This window comes from Phacochoerus africanus, chromosome 2 (assembly GCF_016906955.1).
Source record: "Phacochoerus africanus isolate WHEZ1 chromosome 2, ROS_Pafr_v1, whole genome shotgun sequence".
In the NCBI taxonomy this organism is placed as follows: Eukaryota; Metazoa; Chordata; class Mammalia; order Artiodactyla; family Suidae; genus Phacochoerus; species Phacochoerus africanus.
In genome coordinates this window covers 185,747,064-185,756,071 of record NC_062545.1, presented here as the reverse complement: position 1 = coordinate 185,756,071, position 9,008 = coordinate 185,747,064, and the positions used below count along the sequence as shown (strand labels likewise).

At 41.4% G+C, this 9,008-nt stretch overlaps 1 long non-coding RNA gene across 1 annotated transcript in view; it reads left to right on the top strand.

The window, feature by feature from the left end:
- The first annotated feature begins 5,195 nt into the window (after positions 1-5,195).
- Positions 5,196-9,008, top strand: part of LOC125119842 (uncharacterized) — a 72,297-nt gene continuing 68,484 nt past the window's right edge. Inside the window, exon 1 of the long non-coding RNA XR_007133188.1 lies at positions 5,196-5,305. This is a non-coding gene — a long non-coding RNA (uncharacterized LOC125119842). The remainder of the gene's footprint in view (positions 5,306-9,008) is intronic.

Genomic DNA, 9,008 nt, shown 5'->3' with positions numbered 1-9,008 from the left:
TGGTCCTGTTTGGGTTCAACTTGTTTGGGGCCCTCTATGCTTCCTGTATCTTGATATCAGTTTCCTTTAGATTTGGAAAGTTTTCAGACATAATTTCTTCAAATATATTTAAATACCCTTTTTTTTCTTCTCCTTCTGGAATTTCTATTATGCATAGATTGGCCTGCTTTATATTATCCCATAGATCTCTTATATTGTTTTTGTGTTTTTTCATTTGTTTTTCTGTCTGCTGTCCTGATTGTGTGATTTCCATTATTCTGTCTTCCAAGTCACTGATTCGTTCCTCTGCATTATTCATTCTGCTCTTTAGTGTCTTAGCTCTGCAAATAAATTTTCTAATTTTTCTATGTTCCTCCTTATATTTTCTAGTTCATTTCTAAAGGAATCTGCATCACTGTTCATATCAGCTCCTAATTCCTTGATATTTAGCCTTAATTTCTTTAGTGTTTTTACTACCTCCCTTTTGAACTCAGTGTCTGTCAGACTTCAGAGGTCTGTTTTATTGTTTGCTGCTTCAGGTGAATTCTCCTGTTCTTTTAACTGGGAATGGTTCCTAAGTTTCTTCATCTTGCTTATGTTTTTCTTTTTCTGTGAGTTTAGGGAAGCCAAAGCATAGTCTTCGTGGGCTACTTCTATGCAAGAGTGCCCCTTTGTATTTTATGGGGGTTACTATTTATTTTTGGTATGGGAGTTTGAATATTTGCTGTCTCTTTTTTGTGTGTGTGAGTAGCCTTTTATTCCCAGGGTGCTGAGTGTGTTTCTTGGGAGAAAGAGGCAATGGGTAGGGCTGGTAGTCAGTGCCTGGTTGCTGGGCTGTTAACAGTGGCAAGTACCTGCAGGAACATGGCACAGGCTACTCCTAGTTGCAGGGCCCTGGGAAGTGGTAATGATCCTAGGCAGAATTACAAGTTGCCCAGAGCATTTGGCAGTGGCAGCAGCAGGGTGTGTGAGTTCCCAGGGGAGTGAGAGCAACAACAGGTTGTGTTCAATTGCAGTACCCTCCTTTGAGGTGACTGGAGCCACAAGTGGTGCCTGTTCAGGGACCCCTAGTGGTAGTAGGTCACACCCACCTCTAGAGTCAGTGATAACTACTGTGGTTTGCCCCCACCACCTGCAGACTATGCAAGAAGCACCCTGTCCCACTTAGCCCACATAGGGGTTGCTGCACAAGCTGCTTCTAGTTGCAGGATCCTGTGAAGTGACAGAGATCAAGCGTGTGGGCACTTCCCAGAGTGTTCAGTAGTGGCAGAAACAGCTGGTGTGCTCCCAGGGGTGTGAGAGCAACAATAGGTAATGTTCAGTCACAATGCTGTCCTCTGTGGTACCCTTGAGGTGCTTGGGGCCGCAAGTGGTGCCTGTTCACGGACCTCTAGTGGTAGTGGGCCAGGCCCACCTCTGGAGTCAGAGATAACTGGGTTTGCCCTGCCACCTGTAGACCATGCAAGAAGCTTCTCATCCTGCTTAGTCCCCATAGGAGGTGCTGCACCAGTTGCTCTTAGTTGTAGGCTCCTGAGGAGGGACAGTGATCAAGCATTTGGGCCCTGCACAAAGCATTTGGCAGTGGCAGCTGCAGGGCGGGTGTATTCCCATGGGGGTGAGAGCAATAATGTGTGGTGCTTGGTTGCAGTGCCCTCTTTTTTTTTTTTTTTTTTTTTTTGCCGACCCTGAGGTGACTGGGGCCGCAGGTGGAGCACACCCACAGGCCCCCAGTGGTGGCAGGCCATGCCTCCTTCTGGCCTCCAAGATGACTGCCATGGTCTGTCCCTGATGCCTGTAGTTCACACAAGAGGCATCATGTTGCACTTAGCCCCCTGCTGCCCTTAGCCCACACAAGAGGTTCCTGGCCACCTGTGGCCTGTACAAGAAGCGCCAGGTCTCCTGTAACCTGAGCAAGTGGCTTCTTGCCACCTGAAACCTGCACCAGAGGCACCCCGCCCTCTGGGAGCCCATGCATGCGTGTGCAGGGAGATTCCTATGGTGGTCTGCCCCACCTCCTCTCGCCCTCCCCAACAATCGAGCCTTGCTCTCCTGCAGGCCCAGACCTTCTCCCGGATTCCCTCTCCCATGGCGTTCCACACTCCTGCCCATGGCACACTGCTCCTTAGCCCCTTAGGCTGTCCCCACACAGCCAACCCCAGTCCTCTCCCTGGAATGACATCCAGAGCCTAAGTGTCAGTGCCCAGCCCCTGTCCAAGCATCTCAGTTTGTGGTGTCCTGGCACGTGATGCAGATGATCTGTGCAGCTCTCACTCTACTTTTCCCTCCTCAGTCCAGCTGCTGTGCTTTTCTTGGTGACTTTGAGGTCCCTCCGTCTCAGTTGATCTCTCCATAGATTAGGTGGCTTCCCAGGGTGTGGGTTCCTTTTCTTTTTCACAGCTCCCTCTCAGGAATGCTAGTCCTGTCCTGATTCCTTTTCTCTCTCTCTTTTTCTTTTGTTTTTCTTTTGTTCTACCCAGTTATGTCAAGACTTTCTTGCCCCTTTTGGAGGTTTAAGTTCTTTTGCCAACATTCAGTAGATGTTCTGTGTGAGTCATTTTACATGTAGATGTGTTTTTCTGATGTGTTTGTAGAAGGTGAGCGTGATGTCTTACTTCTTTGCCATCTCGATCCATCTGACTCAGTTTTTTAATTTTGGAAATATGAGTGGTTATGACTACCTAAAAAGACTGTGGAAATAATTCAAGGAACTAGCATTTACATAGAAAGTCCTCAATAAATTGTTATTTATCTGTGTTGATTTTATACAATGATAATATATCTTTGCAGTCATCTACGCATTTTGTAGAATTTGAAATTTCATTGGCAAAGAAGTTTATAGGTTTTTTATACAATACCTTTAAGATTTTAGCATGTCGTCTTCAGTTGGATTCACTAGAAGCAGAGCCTGAGATAGGGATTAAGCTGCTCTTTGCTAAGAATTTATAAGTTAATGAAGGAAACAGGATAGGGAGGGGAAGGAGCCAATAAAAGATGTGGTTTCAGATCAAGTCAAGCCTTATAGCTTGATGCTGGAGCAAGAAAGAGTGGGGAGCCTGTGGGGGGGCGGGAATCGGTGGAGTATAAATCCTACCACAGGATCATCCCAGGCAGCAGTTCAGACTTTCATTCTGTAATGGCACAGCTTTAGGACTCTAAAACTTTTGTGGAAAGTTTGCAGAACAATCAGAAATAGCTGTTTGCTGTGATGTCTGTGTCCACTAACTTTAAAATGGCTATGCAGTAGATTCTCTTTAACCAACTCTTAATGATGAATCAAACCAAAATTGCCCCACAGTTGAAAACACAGCATTTATTTGTTCATGAATTTACTATTTCTTAAACATCTGCTTATAACTGTAGTAAGCACTAGCTATTCATGGCCAGAATAATAAGAACTATCAGTGGAGGTTTTTAAACTTCTTAAAAAACAACTAGTTGAAAACAAGATAGCAATAACCATTTCCCCCAGGCTTTTCAATAAAGCACCTAGGCTGCTAAATGAAACCTGATGTTTAAACTGTATTTTTTAAAAAGGATGCTAGAACTTGTTTAAATTAGTTATTTACATAGCTAGTTAAACTTGGAAAGTTGAAACATTAGCAGCAAAAGTGGTACCCTGTTCCTGCTTTAAGCTATTCCTGATTGCACATGAAAAATTGGGAAATTTGTGGTAGCTGAGGTAGGGCTTTTGAATTGGTCCATTGAAAATGGACCCTTTGAAATTAATCTAAAGATAAGAGGGAGAGTTTACTGGAAGGATATATGATAGTTCTTAGAATAAAAGAGAAAGCTCAGGCACCTGGCTTGGAAAGAACAGTAATCATGATGGAGGAATCTCAGGAACTAGGAAACAAAAATAAATGGTTTCTCTTTAAAACATCTCTGCTGGGTTGAATCTGCTTCTGACCTTTTTTTAGTCTATGACATTTTACTTAAGACCCAAATCTCTGGCAGAAAACTGGACTCATTTATTCATTCAACAAATAGATCTGTTAATCACTGTTACTACACATGTGGCACCTGAAATAACAGCTTGGCTGACAGCCTCAGCACAATGCATTTGTGGGGGGTGGAGGGAAGCATCATCCCTCCAATGTAAAAATCAAAGTGTTATTGGCAGAGGAATGGGAAAGGTTGCCACGTGTTCACTAATGCCAAAAAGCCCTATAGGATGAGTTCCCTTAGGAGCATAGACATTTATATGCTTGTTCTTTTTTAAGAAACATTAACAACTCTCTGATCTTTTTCTTGATTTTGGAGAAAATTTCCAAGTGTCCAAATTACTGGGATAAAGAATATTAACTTCCACCATATTCCCACCACTCTAGAGCTTAGGTGGAGCCTGGTCATAGATGCTTAGCTTGTGCCTGAAGGTCCTGGTCCACACCTGGGCTTCCTCCTGCATCCCAGGCAAGAGAGTGATCCCAAAGGGCCTGATGAGTTTGGAGTTAGCTTCCTTTTTTCTCTATCAAGCTGAACTGAAGATTCTGTTTTGCCCAACACTTTATTTTCTTTACCTAATCATCATCAATTTCTACTCCCCATTCCTCACAGGCGCATTTATCTCAAGGTTTCATTTGAGTGTAAAATTCTTTCAGTTTTTTTAAAAGTTTCATTTTCCATTTTCATTCACCTGATGGGGAGGCCCGCAATGAAAGTCTTATGTTTCCATGTCTCCTTTAAAGGATTTTTTCTCCTTTTTATGCTGTTTTATATTCCCAGACTTAATATTGGTTCAAATACAGGGATGTTTACATTTAAAAGCCAATATCAGGAAATGACTACATTTCCTAAGCATAGCTTAGCAAGAGCTAAGGTTAGAAAAAACACATTTTTCTGTTATTCCTACACAAACCATAGTAATAGTCTTCATTATCAGAGCATTACTCAAATACCTTCAGTGTTTATTCATCCACTTATTAACTCATTCATTCATTTTCATTTATTTACCAAGAAATTATTAGCTACCTGTATTTGTCTTACACTCTTCTTTCCTTAAATGGAGATTGTTTGACTTTTAAATGAACTTAGGAGAAAGGATGGGAAGAGGTAGGCTTCAGTGAGATCAGCACAAGCTGGTCAAAGGGATCCAGAAAGAAATTTATGAGCCAATTTCTATGAGAGCTTCACCTTTGAGTCTGCATCATTGACATAGTCTAAAATTTCAGGTCACAAAGCAAAACTGAATACACCCCCTTGTTTCTGCTGCAGGTACAACCTACCCAGCATCGGATATTTCCCACCCCCTACTTACCTGGGCAAAGAAAGAGCTTTGTGGACAGAGGCTTAAGTGCTCCTGAAGGGCTTGGTGACTCGGAGATGCCAGGTAAGGGTTGAGCTTGTAGGATTGTTGTCTGATAGATGCAGAAGTATCAACCCTAAAACTGACTTTTTAATCTATTCTACTATTAGTATTCTCATTCTCTCAGGTGATATAATAATCTTTATGATATTTTTCCTTCTGCAAGTTTGGTCTCTTGCATTTGGCTGTCATGTCTCTTTAACTTTATTTTTTATGTTTTGCCTTTTTTGACAACATTTTATTATATTTGATTACACTCAGAACATTTTCATCTTTCACCTTCTTTAATATATAACATTTCTACACTCTTTTATGACATTAGCACTTTTAAAAGAAACACTGCTAAAAATAGAATGTTCCTTATTTTAGGCCTCTCTGATATTTCCTTGTGATTAGATTGAAATGATGCTTTCTAGGCTAAAGTACCGCATAGGTGATACTGTGTCCTTCTCGGGGTACCATGTCGGTTCGCATTGGTAGTGTTTATTTTGATGACCTGGTCAATGTGTTGTTCAGATTCTCCATTATGTAATTAGTGCCTTTTCTCCTCACTTTGCAACTTATGAGCAGCCCATGGAGAGATGCTTTAAGATGACGCACTTATCTTGGTCCTCATCAAAATTTTCTCCTAGATGTAGCATCCACTGATTAATCTTACCTGATGCAGTCTTCATTATCATGGTTGCAAAAGAATGGTCCTCTAGTTCCCATACTCCCCCACTCACCAATCAGCCACTGAATTTCACTATAGCTGAGGACTCCCTCCATTTAATTATTATTTACTAACTATTTATTATTGGTATGTACTTCTGAATTACCATTTTAGTGGTTTATAATTCATTGATGTACTTATTTCTTTGGGTACACAAAGTTGCATATTCTTATGTAAAATACCAAGCAAATGTAGCTTTAGGCAGTTTACCCACATCCAATGATATTACAGCCATTCAGTCCCTTCTATGTAGAAATTCTGTGGCCACTACTGTGTGTGGGGGGGGACATACATGTAGATACTTAGATATGAATAGATTATAGTGCACAAAAAACTGACAGCTACTTTGAGAGAAGGAAAGTGGGGGGACAGGAGTTGAGATTGACAGAAATTTTCCCTTTTCTAATATTTGAATTTTTAAAAATCAGGTATATGTAATAAATTACCAATTTTTAAAAAATTTTTTGTTTCTTGCCTATTATTATTAGCAAAGCCAAATTAATTTGGGTCTGCTACTGGGGAACATATTTTGTTTTCCCAGTTATTAAACTTCCCAGCTCTATGTGAAAGCTTTCCAGGCAAATAAGATTCACTATCTATGTGGTATTGCTTGATGATTACCCTTAGTTTGGGTCTGTTTTTGAAAGGAGGCTTTGGAAACCAGCACTGCCAATTTTGACCCCTGACCTCAGTTCTTAGACTGTGATTTTCAGTGCCAGTGTTAATGCAGTGTAATTGTCAAGGTATGGCAATGCAGTGCTGCTTCCACCCTAAGCATCGTTCTAGAAAGTTTTACAGGCTGGTAGAGGGGAGAGACTGTGTGCAAAATTATTACATCAAGTGCTTATTTCAGCTAACTTCTCATTCATTTGGCTGCACGTATCCTTGGTGAGTATGGATAGCTGAGTTGGTTGGTGATAGTGCTCTGGAATCTAAATAATTGCCAGGGTGCCGGCTATTGAGTAGCTCTCCCTTTCACATTTCAGACTGTTAAAACAAGTTTTTTTTTCTATAAATCTATACACATTGTATCCTAAAATTTCTTCCTCACTAAAAATAAACTGGTACATTCAAAACACTCGCTCTCACTGTGAAAGAAATCCCTGCAAAGCTTTAGATGCTCTGGCTCAGCACAGAGAATTTTGAAACAACAACCCAGAGAGAAGCTCATTGGCCCCTCACAAGCATCCTTGTGTAATTACTCCTCCATTAAGCCTGCATGCAGACCACACTGAGCTCAGCCATAGTCATCCTTCTTTGAGGAAAAAAATAAAAAATAAAGTGGCCTTATTATAAACAACGGCAAGCTGGATTTTTTTGAGGGGCTTTTGCATTTTGGAGCCTTGTGGTTTTCTTCATCTATTTGATAATCATTAACATGCACAACAGTTAACCTTCCAGCAATGTGAAACTTTATATCTGAGCTTTGCAGCATCTGTCTTAAAATGCAGACTGAGGTTTGCTGAGGCTGTTTTTATAATCACTGGTGGTAAAATCAGGAAGATGCAAAATGGGCGTGTATTGAAGTATAGTTCATCCAACATTCTAGACCTTAAATTAGAGTGATGAGTATAAACACTGCAAAGAGAGTTTTTTTTTTCCAACTAAATTGCAATTATATTTTAAATTACCTACAATTACCAGAAACCATCTCAAAGCTAGAAATTAACTTCTTAGGCACTGGTCCCAGCAGATCAGCTGTTAAATGGACCATCTTGTGTAGCTGACCTCCCACTCTAGTTTCACCCGCACGCAGCCTCACACAAACCAAGCAAGGCAGAAGCCCAGGGCGGAGCCCAAGTTTCATAGTCATGTGACAGGCGTTGGCCAGTGAGGTTATGCGGCCAAATTTTTACATCTTCCTAAATTACAGTTTCATGCTGGTCATGACATTTTTCTGAAATACTGTGCTTGTTTTCTTTTTGAGAGCAAGTCACCATTTTATTATAGATTTTAATTGAACTATTTTTATGTAGCAGGTTTTGTCATCTAGAATTTAGGGCATGGAATTGGGTTCAGGAGCCACTGGGACTATTCCTTGCTGGTTACTGTGTGACCTTAGTTAAAGTCCTTACCTTCTGGGCTTTAGAATGGTAGGAACGGAGAGGGGTGAGCACTTGGGAAAGTGCCAGGTGTCCTCCCCTCAGAGCACCAGGTGGGTGATCTAGAAGCAGAGTTAGGTCTTACCCATCCTGTAGTCAATCCGCTCCCTAGTCTGTGTTGCCACCTCCCTTTCAATGAGAGGACAGGGGCCTTGGGGTCATCCTTTGGTTACACTGCCTGACTGGTACACAACTCAGCACATGGCTGACTTGAATTCAACATGGTAGAATACTTTGAAATGTTGAAATTTGTACTTAATACATTTGGGAATGGATTAACTAGTTTAAATCTCATGCCTCTTGTTTCTCCAGGAACTCATAATGAGCTTCTTTTCCTTGAATTCAGTCCCTTGTCTTGAATCCACCCCCCTAACTGTCCCCAAAGTGATTTTTCTGAAATGCAAAGCAATGCCAATTTCCTTCTTAAAACCCTTCAGCATTTCCCATTTGCCAAAGGCCATGCTGATTCGATCCCGATCCCTGCCAACTTCACTTTACACTCCACTACTGCAGCATGAAATTATTTCTTCTTCTCCCAATGCACCACTCTTGTATTCATGTACAACACTTTATTTCATGCTGTCAGTTCTTTCTGGCTTGCTCTCCCTATCACTTCCCCACTTGGCTGAATCTTATAACAATATTTAAGAATGTGTAGACCATGCTTGGAGTGAATGTGCCCCCCTCAAAACTCATATGTTGAAATCTTAACCTTCAAGGTGATGGTATCAGGAGGAACCTTTGGGAGGTGATGCCTTTGGGAGGTGACTAGATCATGAGACAGAGCCCTTGTGAGTGAAATTAGTGCTTTTGTAAAAGAGGCCTCAGAGAGATCCCTGTCCCTTTTGCAATGTGAGATTATAGTGAGAATACATCAGTGAGGAAGTTAACTTGCACCAGACAGCAGATCTGC